The sequence below is a fragment of the Desmodus rotundus genome, chromosome 8 (genome assembly GCF_022682495.2).
Source record: "Desmodus rotundus isolate HL8 chromosome 8, HLdesRot8A.1, whole genome shotgun sequence".
Taxonomy (NCBI): Eukaryota; Metazoa; Chordata; class Mammalia; order Chiroptera; family Phyllostomidae; genus Desmodus; species Desmodus rotundus.
This window is the reverse complement of record NC_071394.1, coordinates 15,477,966-15,490,020: the sequence shown is the minus strand read 5'-3', so window position 1 is coordinate 15,490,020 and position 12,055 is coordinate 15,477,966.

Below are 12,055 nucleotides of genomic sequence, written 5' to 3'. Positions count from 1 at the left end.
CTAGAAGGCAAAATAATAATCTTCAAAGTCAGGGATTTGAGTTGCTCAAGTGTTTCACATCTGAGTTAATGAAGGGCCAAAGAGACTTTTTATTGTCCCCCATGAGCCTGTTGAATTAAATGTTATGAAACTTCTTGAAGAGCTGTGGCTCTTTGTTACTTGATTTGCATGGCACCTCCATAGAGCCCAGTGGGGCGAGCAGTGCTGAACGAAATCCAGAGGATAGACGATGATTTCATTAGAGGAGAGCAGTCCACAAATGTCTCAGGCCACAGAAATACCAAGAAGACTGCAGGACAGATGTCTACGATTCCGAGAGGCAACAGGAATAAAGAAATATTTTCGAGCATTTGTGATTTCAAACAATGAAAAATTGCCACAATTTCCAATGGCATCAACAAGGGCCATAAACACCTCTGAGCATTTTAAACGGTATCAAGAAAACAGAAGATTGAAGGACACAATCACATACTCACTAGGGAATTGATTAGGATGCTGAGTTCAAAAACCATCTCCCTTTCTGATTTCTTCTTAACCTTTTCCGAAAAGGAGATGATACTTCGAGGTAGGTTGGAAAATATGACAGGTGTGATGATGAATCAGGACGTGAGTTCTCACAGGATGAGACCTACGTGTGAAGGTCATAAAACCATTTCCTATCTTCCAAACCTCGTCCTTGCCAATGCAGATGTAAATTTTTCAGAGTCCAGAAGATTGATTTAAATTATGGTGAAAATAAGTTATTTGAATTGGCGTCTGAAGGTTGCGCGGCAAAGGAGAGCAGAGTATGCCACCCCAAAATGTGCCACTTTGGCGTGTGGATAATTTTCAGCAGAGGGCATCAAGACTCAGCAGACCGAACAGAAAATTTACTGCCTACAAAATTTTAGATAAAAGGCCTGACCCAGAAAAAGAGCAATGACCAGAGATAACTTTTTCTTTCTTTTTTTTTTTTTTATCTGAAAGGCTTACCTGGATGGCGGAGCAAAAGTCTGATATCAGACATCTGTTCTTAGCTCCCTATGAATTACCTGCCTCCCCTTTGAAGCCTGGCCCCTATCCCATTCCTGAGCTCAGAATGGAATTTAAACCTCAATTGCCTGCCTTTGAGTCTTATTGTCTGTGCAGGGCTTCTGAGATAATTATATTTGTTTTCTCCTATTAACCTGTTTAGGTCAATTTAATTATTAGACCAGTCAAAGAGGCTGGAAGAGAAGGGAAAATTACCCAACCCTACAATAGCCTACTACCCCAAAACTTTAGGAGTTAAAAATTAATGACTTATTTCTTTAATTCTATTGGATGGCTGGGTGGCGCTTGAGCTCTTCTTAGCTGGGTTCACTGACATGATTGCGTCCTGAGCTAAGCTAGAAGAGGCAAGGTGGCCTCACGCACATTTCTGGTACCTTGGTGCCATCTGGGGGATGGGACTCCTTGGTTCTCCTGCACTTGGCCTTTGTGGTAGACAGACTAATGGTCCCCCCCAAAAAATATCCTGTTTTGCATGACCAAAAGGACTTTGTAGATGTTATTAAGTTAAAGATACTGAGATGGGAAGAGCACCCTGGATAACACAGGTGGGCCCAATCTAACTCCAAGGGTCGTTATAAGAGGGAGACCAGAGGGCCAGAGTCAGAGAAGATGTGACAACGGAAGCAGTGGCCAGAGTGATGCCAGGAGGGGGCAGCCAGCTAAGGAATGCGGGCGGCTTCTAGAAGCTGGAAGAGCAAGGAAATGGATTCTCCCCTAGAGCCTCTGGAAGGAAGTCAGCACTGCTGACCCATTTTAGATTTGTGACCTTGAGCATTATAAGATAAATGTAGACTTGTGTTGTTCTAAGCCAATGAGTTTGTGGTCATTTGTTACAGCAGCAACAGGAAACGAACATAGCTTCTCATCCCCAGTGGGTTATACCAGGTCTCAAGGAGTGTTCCCAGAGGGCCAGGCACCTTGCACAAACACCTCTCAAGCTTCTCCTTGTGTGAAGTCCCACTTGCTAAAGCAGGTTACATAGCTGGCCCAGAGACAAGATGAGAGGGACTCCGACTCCACTTCTTGATGGGAAAAATGACAATGTCTCATTGCATGCTGATTGCCATAGGGGGACACTGGGCCTATGAAATGGTCCCTCTAGGAGGGTAGAAATGTGTTTTGAGTGGCTTAGCTTGTGCTTTGAAAATCTTAACCCTTTGTTTCAACCTTAGTCTGATATTGAAAGTCTGGATCTCCATCTGTGAAACATTCCATAATGCCTACGTCAGTAACAACCCTGTCACAACCGAAGCTCAGACTGGTGTGACCCTTTCTTTTCCTTCTCTGCCTCCATCTGCCTTCTGCCCCCTCCTCCCACCCTTTTTCTCTTCCGATTCTTCTTTACTGCTGGACCACAACGTCCAAATGAACTGCTCAGATTGCTGAGCCACGGGGACATCAGCATTTCATGGAGTCTACACTGTCTTCAAGTCTTTCTTTCCCTTGAAATAAGTTAGTTCAGGTACGCTTTTATGTGCTAAATCGTTCCTGTGACTCCATTCTGAGACTGTCATTTGCAAGAAACACAATGCCAGCTGCCAAGGACAAGCATCAACGGTTGTTAGGCATTTTTTTCTGTGTATTTCAGCCTGAAGGATGGCAATTGTTGGAGGCGTTTAAAACAGCATAAAGGAAACTCTTTTAATGTTCTTCAAATTTGCACTTTCCTTAATCTTTTAGGTGAGAAATAAAATACATCAGAACTCTCACATCATTAACGGAATGTGTGGGTAAACTTAGAATTTGCATCTAAATACATTCAAAAACAAAGATTTCTATGGAACTTGCAAGAAGATCAGGGGAAGGTGCCAGTGAGGAAGAGAAAGTACTTTCTTCCCAAAAACCATCAAAACTGAATTTCTGTATGTTGTGTCACATTTATTTTTAAAGCCTATATCGGTCCAAACATAGAACTGTGAATTTCTTGAACATTTTGTTATCAGTTTTCTGCATGGGTTATATAAATGTGATAAATTAGCTTATTTAGCTAACTGATATATCTTCACAAGTCAAAAGAAAAGAAAAGAAAAGAAAAGAAAAGAAAAGAAAAGAAAAGAAAAGAAAAGAAAAGAAAAGAAAAGAAAAGTCAAAAGAAAGGCCCGTTCCGGTGAGGTACGTCATCAGGACAAGCCGAACCATCACGACGAGGGAACCTGAGGAGAGCGCGATGTGGGGGTGACTGTTCCATAACCAGGAGGCTAATTCTCAGGCTTACAATTCCAGAAAAGAGATTTTGGCTGTTTATAATGATCCCAAACTTCTTATCAACCCTCTTGTTTCCTGGTAGCGGTGAGCTTAGCAGCGGACTCCAAAGGCCTCCCCGAACACTGGATGTGAGTCAAGACAAGTAGACTGTCAAGGGTCCAAGGGTCTCGAGGCCATGATGAAGACTGCTCAGATATGACTGACCCTTGACAGCGTCCTCCTGTCTAGAGAGCCGAATGTCAGGCTCTCCCAGATTCCAACATGAGCAGCCCCGACACTAAGCTCCTTCTCTGCTCCCCGTGTTTCTGGATGGTTCATTTCTGCCTCTCTTTCATGCCTTCTTTCTCAAATCTCATCAGTGCTACTCATGAAGCCGTAGTGTAGTGAGGGATGCCCGAATATGTGCCACACATCACCGCCCTCCCTTCCTAGGCAATTGTTCCTTTGGAATCCATCCCTCTTCCCCACTGAATCCGGCTCAGCATGGCACTCCAGGCAGCCACTTCCACTCAATGTGAACTGATACATGAGATGCAGCCTAGCAGGGCTGCCACCTCTGGTGCAGGGCCTCTTTCTGAGGACCTAGGAGACTCCCTGTCTCTTCTCATTAGGTGCTCAGTTCATTTGACCATGAATACAGCTGCATTCTGGCTCTGTAATAATGACAAAGGCAATGGGTTGAGGTCCTCACATACTCCAGCTGGTTTTTCCCCATCTCATAACCCTTTCCTCCATAAATGCATTGTCACGAGGGAGACGAATCTCGGTGCACTAACACAGGTTCATGTTGTTATGGGAATACATTACTTGTGCTTCTTGTGTGAGGTCTGTCGGCCTCACTAGATCTTAAGCATCCTGAGAAGGACTGTGCCTGTTCTGTTAACCCTTAGATCACCTGTGCTCACTAAGCACATAGGAGCTTAGTAAATGTCTAGTGAGGACATAAACGCTTGTCTACCTGGATGAATAAATAAAGCATCTCAAAGCCTGAATCGGCAAACAGTTGGTCTTGCCGTACTTGTCTTTACAATAAAGTCTCCTAGATCATCGGGAATATGATCGATGACATATTCCACCCCCACAGTACAGAGCCCAGTTATGCAACTGTCTCTCTCTCCTGCCTGCCTGCTTGCTTTGTTTGCATGCAGTGGTAGGAGAATGGCACCAGGAAAAGGCGTTGAGAGAGAACTCTGCCTAACGCTCTCTGTCTGTGTCTTTCCATTTTCAACTCTCATGGTGACAGCCATGGTAGGAGAGTCCCAAACTACGTGTCAAAGGCAGCTTTAGGAATTGTAGCTATATTCCATTTCATTTCACAAGAATTTCCAAAATCCTTTTTGGGGGGAAACCATCAATATGTTTGTTGCTAATCTACCCCAGTGCATAGTCTGAGTGAAGGGATGAGACTTATACAAAAACAGCTTTGAAAAATAATACAATATGTAGCCAAACTTCAAAATGTGTATTGGAAGCAATAAATACAACATTGTACACAAGACCTGGCGCATTGCCTTAAACTGCATGATCCATGAATGATGTCTGGGTGGAGACAATATTGATGGAGCAATATTAAGTAATGGTAGTTTCGCGACATTTAGGATCTAACAATGTTCTTTGCATATCACCAGGGTTCACTATTAACTTTCTGCCTAGTACTACACTTGACTAATGGCAACAGTCTCTAAAGTTGCCCCAGAAAAAGTCCAGGGTTTTTTTTCTCAACTCTACCACTCTCTCACCCCGCACATATGGTAAATCTGCAAATATCTTTTTTACCCTCCTAATAACTCTTCATCTCTTCACTTGCTTTCCTTAATTCCCTTGCCACCACCCTGTTGTGACGATCACACAGGCTCATCTCAGCGAGCTTCCCTCTTGCCTCCCTCCAATCTAGTCTAATTGCCACCAGAATGCTCCATCTCAGGAGCAGATATCAGGACATTGCCTCTTACACAGCCTTTCATAGCTCCCCACTGATGAAGTAAATTCAGGCTAAAGTGACCCCCTTGCCATGACTTAGAGGACCCTTCTTAAGCTGGTTCTTGCTTACCTTCCCTGCTTTTCCATTGCCCTTATCCCACTCTAAATTTCAGCCCCCCAACTCCTAAGTCCCCAGGTGCTCTGTTCCCTCTTGGTCAGGTTAGATTCTTCTCTCTAATTTCGACTCTAGCCTGGGACTTTCCTCCACTGACTCCGCCTGACCCACTCTTATTTGCCCGTGAGATCTCCCTTTAGACTTCACTCACACCAGAAAGCTCATCTGTGATGCTACAGTGTTCTGTGTTCATCCTTATTAGAGCAACCACCTCTTGTCTTAATTGCTATTAATTGTTTAAGTGTCTGTCATAACTGAACAGTGGGCTTCTTGCAGGGCCTGACTGTGTCTTACTTATAGTTGTATCTTAGTGCCTAGTTCATGCTAGGAACTAAATACACAATTAAGGAAAGAGAAAAATGAGCAAACACACACTTGTATGGCAGAGAACTTATTAGACATAGCCTTGTTGAACTATTGTTTCATGCCCAATAAAAGCTAAGAATCCTAATCCCAGGCATTTTTAGGACCTTCGTCAAACAGTTGCCAGGACCACTAAAGCTGCGTCATCTTGCATCTGGCTAGCTGGAATCCAGAGGATAGTCTCAAAGCCACTCATCCTGGCACGGTGCTTCAGAAGCTCTGAGAACAGCACCCAGGGTTGCAATCAGAGGTGGAGGAGAGGCGAGGGGACAGAGGCCAGTGCATCAGTCAGTAATCAGCGCACTTTCTTCCCCGCCCCCTCGCAGCCAGTATCCGGAGAGGCACCTAGGACGTTCTGATTTAAGACAGTGCTCTTCCGCCATCTAGTGGTTCTCTCCCCGGTTCCAAAATGCCTCCTGCAGAAGTGGATTTCAGCAGCTGAAAACCCAGCAAAGGCAGAACCAAACCAGGAAGGAAGCCGGACTGAAAATAGGGCCCAAGTAGCCCTGGCTGGGTGGTTGGAACATGGTCACATACACCAAAAGCTGGTCAGTTCGATCCTTGGTCAGGGCACGTACCTAAGTTGCAGGTTTGATCCCTGGTCAGTGTGTATGGGAGGCAACTGTTGTTTCTCTCTTATATCCATGTTTCTTCCTCTCTCTCTCTCTCTCTCTGCCCACTCCCCCAAATCAATAAACTATCCTCAGGTGAGGATTAAAAAAACAGTGCCCAAGTATGATCGAAATCCAGATAGAGAACCACAGTGTTATTTCTACCCATTTGTGATCTTTTGCGAATAGATTATCTTGACTGGTGTTTGGTGAAATCCAAGGTCGAAGGCTGTGTCACCTTGTCAGTCAGTCAAACTGAAAATCACACGGGAAACTAGCTTTCATTTCACTGGGGAGTAAGACGTGATTTTAGTTTATCGTGGGTTAGATGTTTTTTCCACTTCTCCCAAATGGTTCTGTACGTGTCACAAACATTGCCTAGAAACCATTTCTCCCAACAGTGAAGTACAGAATTTCAAAACTGGAAGAAAACCTAAGAATGTCTCTGCTACTCTCAGCACACAAGTGTTCATTTAGCCAAAGATAACAGTGCTGGGATGTAACAGGAGAGACGTTTCAGGGAGCGGGACTGACGTGGTTGAAAATGGTCCTGGTTCCGAGGCCCTGGGGGAAGCTGGCGCTCGGGCTGCTTTCCTCGTGGTGTCGCGAAGGTAAGTTATTAGAAACACAACAGTCTGTTTGCTCGGGGAGTGATTTGGGACACATCCCGCCATGCAGAAACCACACGGAAGAGACAGACCTCGTCCGCACTGAGACGGATTTCTCAGATACTTAATGTCTGAGAAATCTGGTCCCGAAATGATTCTGAAGACAACGGAGCAGCAACCAGCAGGAGCAACAAGAGTCTTCACCACCAAACTTGAGAAAAACAGACTTTCTCAGGCAGAAAATAGATTTCTGTATCATCAGGCCTGCACAAAATAAGCAGTACCTAGAGCCAGGGACAGGGACAAGGATGAGTAAATGTGTGTGAGATCCTGCATCGTATCTTCAAATTGTCTTCTTCCTTCTAAATGCCCCCATTTTATGTCTATCACAGTTTCCAATATTGTAATGTGACCTTCCGCTGAGACGTGCTGACAGCTGACTGACATTTACCAACATCCGTCCCCCCCCCAGCTTGGTCATTCCACAGCCTCGCGTCTCCTCTGCAGTCTGTGCAGACACAGGTTTGCTGTCTGTTTAGGTAAACACGGAAAGAGGCTGGCTCCCGTCCCTACAACACTCGGTAAGTTCGGTTTAAAAAGCAGACGTTTCTGAAAAAACAGTCAGCTAATCGAAGAGTCTGATGTCTTACAAGAACAATCAAGTCACTGGCTCCTTAGGAGATTTAAATAAGCTGTTCTACCAGATCCTCACAGACTTACGTCATAAGAACTACCTTTTAGGTTGGCAACCAACGGAGGTATTAAGACTGACATTAAGTAACCAACCACTCTTACGGAGCAAGCCGAACACTTCCTTTCTTGTCATTCAGCTAGGCAAGAATAAATTATTTTTGGACAAATTATCTACTTTATCTCTCTGGGAAAAAAAAAAAAGATGATTGATGATGTTCAGGTTTAAAAAGCGCTCATACTCACAAAACACGTTCTTGGAGAAAGTTTCATTTTTAAGAAGATAAATCAAACATTCACCTCAGGGGGAAGAAGTCTTTGAACAGCCTCACCCCTGCAGAGCTCTATCGCATGCCACTAAGCAGGAATGACACAGAAAATTCCACTAACAATATAAAAATCGAGTTAAGGCTCTCAGGGATACAAAAGGAACGGAAATGCTGCCTAGAGACAAACTCCAAGTGTGGGAAAGCCTTAGGTTCCTCTGCTAATTCTGCAGTTGCAGGTAATTAACAAGTGGCTGAAAATACAGTTTTATTAAGATGACATTCTCCACTAACAGGCATGATGCCTGGAATGCTTCTTTTTGTCTTACTGAGTTACTGAGTTTTCTGAGCCTGTTTTCCTTACTTGTAAAATGAAAATAATTATTAGGTTAGAAAACGCTGTTTGTGTTAGTCAGAAACGGTCAACTGTCATCAGTCTGTCAGTTCTACTGAGTGAGTCGCGGCTCTCTGGCACCCTGGAAGCTACGGAGACAGACGACTGTGATGTAGACATCGCGTCCTTTTCTAACTAGCTGATGGGCACTTGGTGGGGAGAGCTTACTCAGGCGAAAGGTCCCAGCAAGACAGGTTCACGAGCCATTTATCTGTCAGGATCTTTGTCGGCGGTGTCAAAGGGCCGTGCAAGTACACAAGCACATGAATTTTTTAGTACTCCGCCCGGGAAGGGTGGAAAAGTCATGGTAGAGTATCCGAGAGAGCAGGAATCACACCGAGAACGGGATGCAGTGGACAGGGCACTGGACTGGAAATAAAAATATTTAGGTGGGCGTCCCTACTCTGCGGTGATCTAGCTGTGTGACCTTGACATGGGGTCGAATCTCTGTTTTCTGCTTTCGCGTCTCTCATAAGCGGGGCCCTGGGTGCCACACAGTAGGAGAATAACTGTCATTCCTTCGGAACTTGCCCTATTTATCACATCAATTCCCCACAACAATCCTATGTGGAAGGCATTATTGCTAAAATTCCCCGTTCGTAAAGGAAGAAGCTGGGGTGCAGAAACAGTAAGTGCAAGAGCACCCAGACATTAAAAGGTAAAATGGAGATTTGAACCCAGCGGTTTAATTCTAGAACTTACTTGCCTATCAACATGCTACACTGTTTCATCAGAAGGCCTACACTCCAGTCTAGGTTCTTCCCTCATTTGCTTTCCCAGACCTTGATTTCCTCTTTAGCCTAATGAATGGATGGCACTAGATTCAGATCTAAAGGATTTATCTCAAACACCCACCCTGATCATTTTGTTGGAAGCTTCCAGGAGCCTAGTACTCAGAAAGACAGCAAAAGCCACTTCTCAGTTCAGCGGGAACTAACACCAAGATTAGCTAATGATGTCTGCTAAGGGCAGGCAGATGAGGTATGAAGGCACTTAGTTTATTTGCTAATCCTGGGAGTGGTGTGGGACCTCCTGGCTGCCATACTTCACTTTTCTATCCTGCGTCTTCTCTTAGTAGTTGCTAAGGACAACCAAGAGTGGGCTGGTCAAGCGAGGCTTGCCTGATAGGATGGGGCTGTCTAACAGAATTTTCTGCCCTGTTGAAAATGTCCATACAGTAACTACTATGCACATGTGGCTACAAGAGCAGTTGAAATCAGACTGAATAGCTCTTTAAAAAAATCTTTTAAAAATTTAAATTAATAAAAATCTAAACCTAAATAGACTCACAAGGCTGATGGCCACTAGATCCATCAGTGCAGTTCTAGCACAAAGTCCAGTTGGTTGCAGATGAATACCGCGGGCCAACAACGGTGCGGGAGGTGAGGGGAGCTTTGCCCAAAGGGGATGCTGAGGCGGGATGCTAAGGCAGGATGCTGAGGCGGGATGTGGATGTCGAAGCGGATCAGTGAAGGCAAGTTTAGAGGCACACATGGAGAGCACGTAATACAAGACTAAGGATCTGTCTTCTTGGCTGTGTAAGTCCTATGCTAGGGACTCCGTAATAATTCTGAATTAGGCAGGGCCCGGGCTTGGGTCATCTGAAGGCCCATTGCCGTGCTATGCTTACGGTAAAATTTGCCCTATCATCCCCGCCCATTACCAACTAATCCTGGGAACGTTCCCAAATCACCGCCACTCCCTAGAGTATTCCTAAGTGGCCCTGTCTGCCCTCTGGCTACAGGAAATGCGCAGTCTCAGCTCCTCAGCCTGACTGATAAGAGGTGGATTGTTAGCCTGCTGAGTAGCTAGTTCCATAGTTTTGTTACCAACTATCTCATTGATTAGCTTAATTGAAATGAGGAACTAAAGGAAAGGACTTGGCTCATCTCATTTAAGAATTAAGCATTGAGGTCCTAGGAATGGAAAGTGCTAGACTTCTGCAAGAGATGGGATCTAATCAGAACTTTCTGCCTTTGGTTACAAGCTTTCTCATTCCTCTTTCTGTGCGTGAGTTATCCCTGCTTTGCCCTGGTACCTGGAGGGCACCTTGCCTGGTGAGAATTCTATCCACTAAGGAAAGATAGCCTGGTCTCTCTCTGTTTCCAAGTTTTAAAATAGCAGGAAAGGAACTCTGACCCACCCTGGGTCTGGTGCCGCACTTCAGCTACAGGGGAGGAAGAGCAGGAAGCAGGACCATGTCTTACTGTCTTAACATTCTTACAAGAAGTCACAAGTTTGGAGTGGAGAGAAAAAGGACCCAGAAAAGGGGCGGGAGGTGGTGGTGCTGCCCCAGGGAGAAAGGAAAGAGAAATTGGGAAAACAAAAGTCATAGAGGAAACAGTGGGATGTCATAACAAAGGCACACAAATTCATGAGCGAAGGCATTTTCCTTTTGTATAAAGCAGACCCAGCATGATACTGAACTCCATCTACAGAACCAGGATGATTGTATCCCTTAGTAAGACCCAAAGGAAGGCAACCCAGATGCTTTAATTACTTTGATTGTGGAGTGGTGAAGGAGAGCCTTGCTTTTAAACGAACATTGTATTTATTCATTAATTGTATCAGGAAATTGAAGAGATGCTTTGGTTTTATATTTGATTATCTCAATACCTATTGAATAAAAGAGGATTCTGCCTCATTAGCCGTGAAGTATATGGGGATAATGATGGATCATTCAAAATACTATTTCATTATTTTGGGTTCTAATCAGTATATTTAATAAGGAAGAGTCAGGTTCAATAAAGGATACATCTGGCTTCAGATGATTAATCGATTTTTAGAGAACTCACATGCTGGCAATTTCTTCGGGAAATGACAAGGCAACGTGGAATTCCACTCCCAGCACCCCTCCCCTGCCCCTCCCCCCACCAGCTTGCTTTTACTAAATCAGCTTCAAGGGACCATCTTGGGGCATTTTTACAAAGGTGCATCCTCTGTCTCCCACGTGCTGATTAATGTGGTAGGTAATTAGCTTCCGGGGGCTGAGGTCTCTTTCATCTCTATGCAAGTCAACCAAAGGGCTCTCCTTTGCTGCTTGAAATGTGAGTCTCTTCCTTTCATTCCCTCTTTGACTCCCCTCAGTGGTTACTTTAATTAGGATGTCAAATTGTATCATACTGCAGGGAGCTGAACTTTTTGAGATTGTTCCAGGACAGACTTCTCTTGAGTTGGGGCGGGGGGGGGGGGTGGGTAATTTTTCTTTGTAATGTCATTTCCAATTCCTCTGGGCAGCAGATGAGCTATTCTTGTGCGTTAACCACAAGGAGCGAGGCTCCGGCAGGCTGCAGATGCTGCAGATCAGATGAAAGCATGGAATTAGGGGATAAACACACGTACATGCCAACAGGGGCAGAGCTGGCTTGAGGGACTGAGCACATCTCTTGGAAACAGCATATAATCCAAAAAATAAATAAATAAAAATAAAAATTTAAAATCCTGTGGATGCCTATTGCCAGGGCATTGTAACTACCTGAAAACACGAATGGGGTTTATTTATTGTTTTATCTCTGGAGGCTGGGAAGGGACGGCAAGTACCTGGTGTGTCTGTTGCCATTACCCCTAGTCCTTCCTCCGCAGCTGATGTCGCTAATCATTCATGACACCTCCCTGCTGAGCCCACACGTGGGCTCGTGGACTCGCACTGCTACAGACAGCAACCACCAACTGGCACAAAAGATGGAGTCTATTTGCAATCCCTGGTCCAGAACAAGGTAAGCATTTGACAAATACTTGCCGAGTTCCCAAATGAACGAAAACGCGTTTTCAGAGATTATGGGGTTCACTGC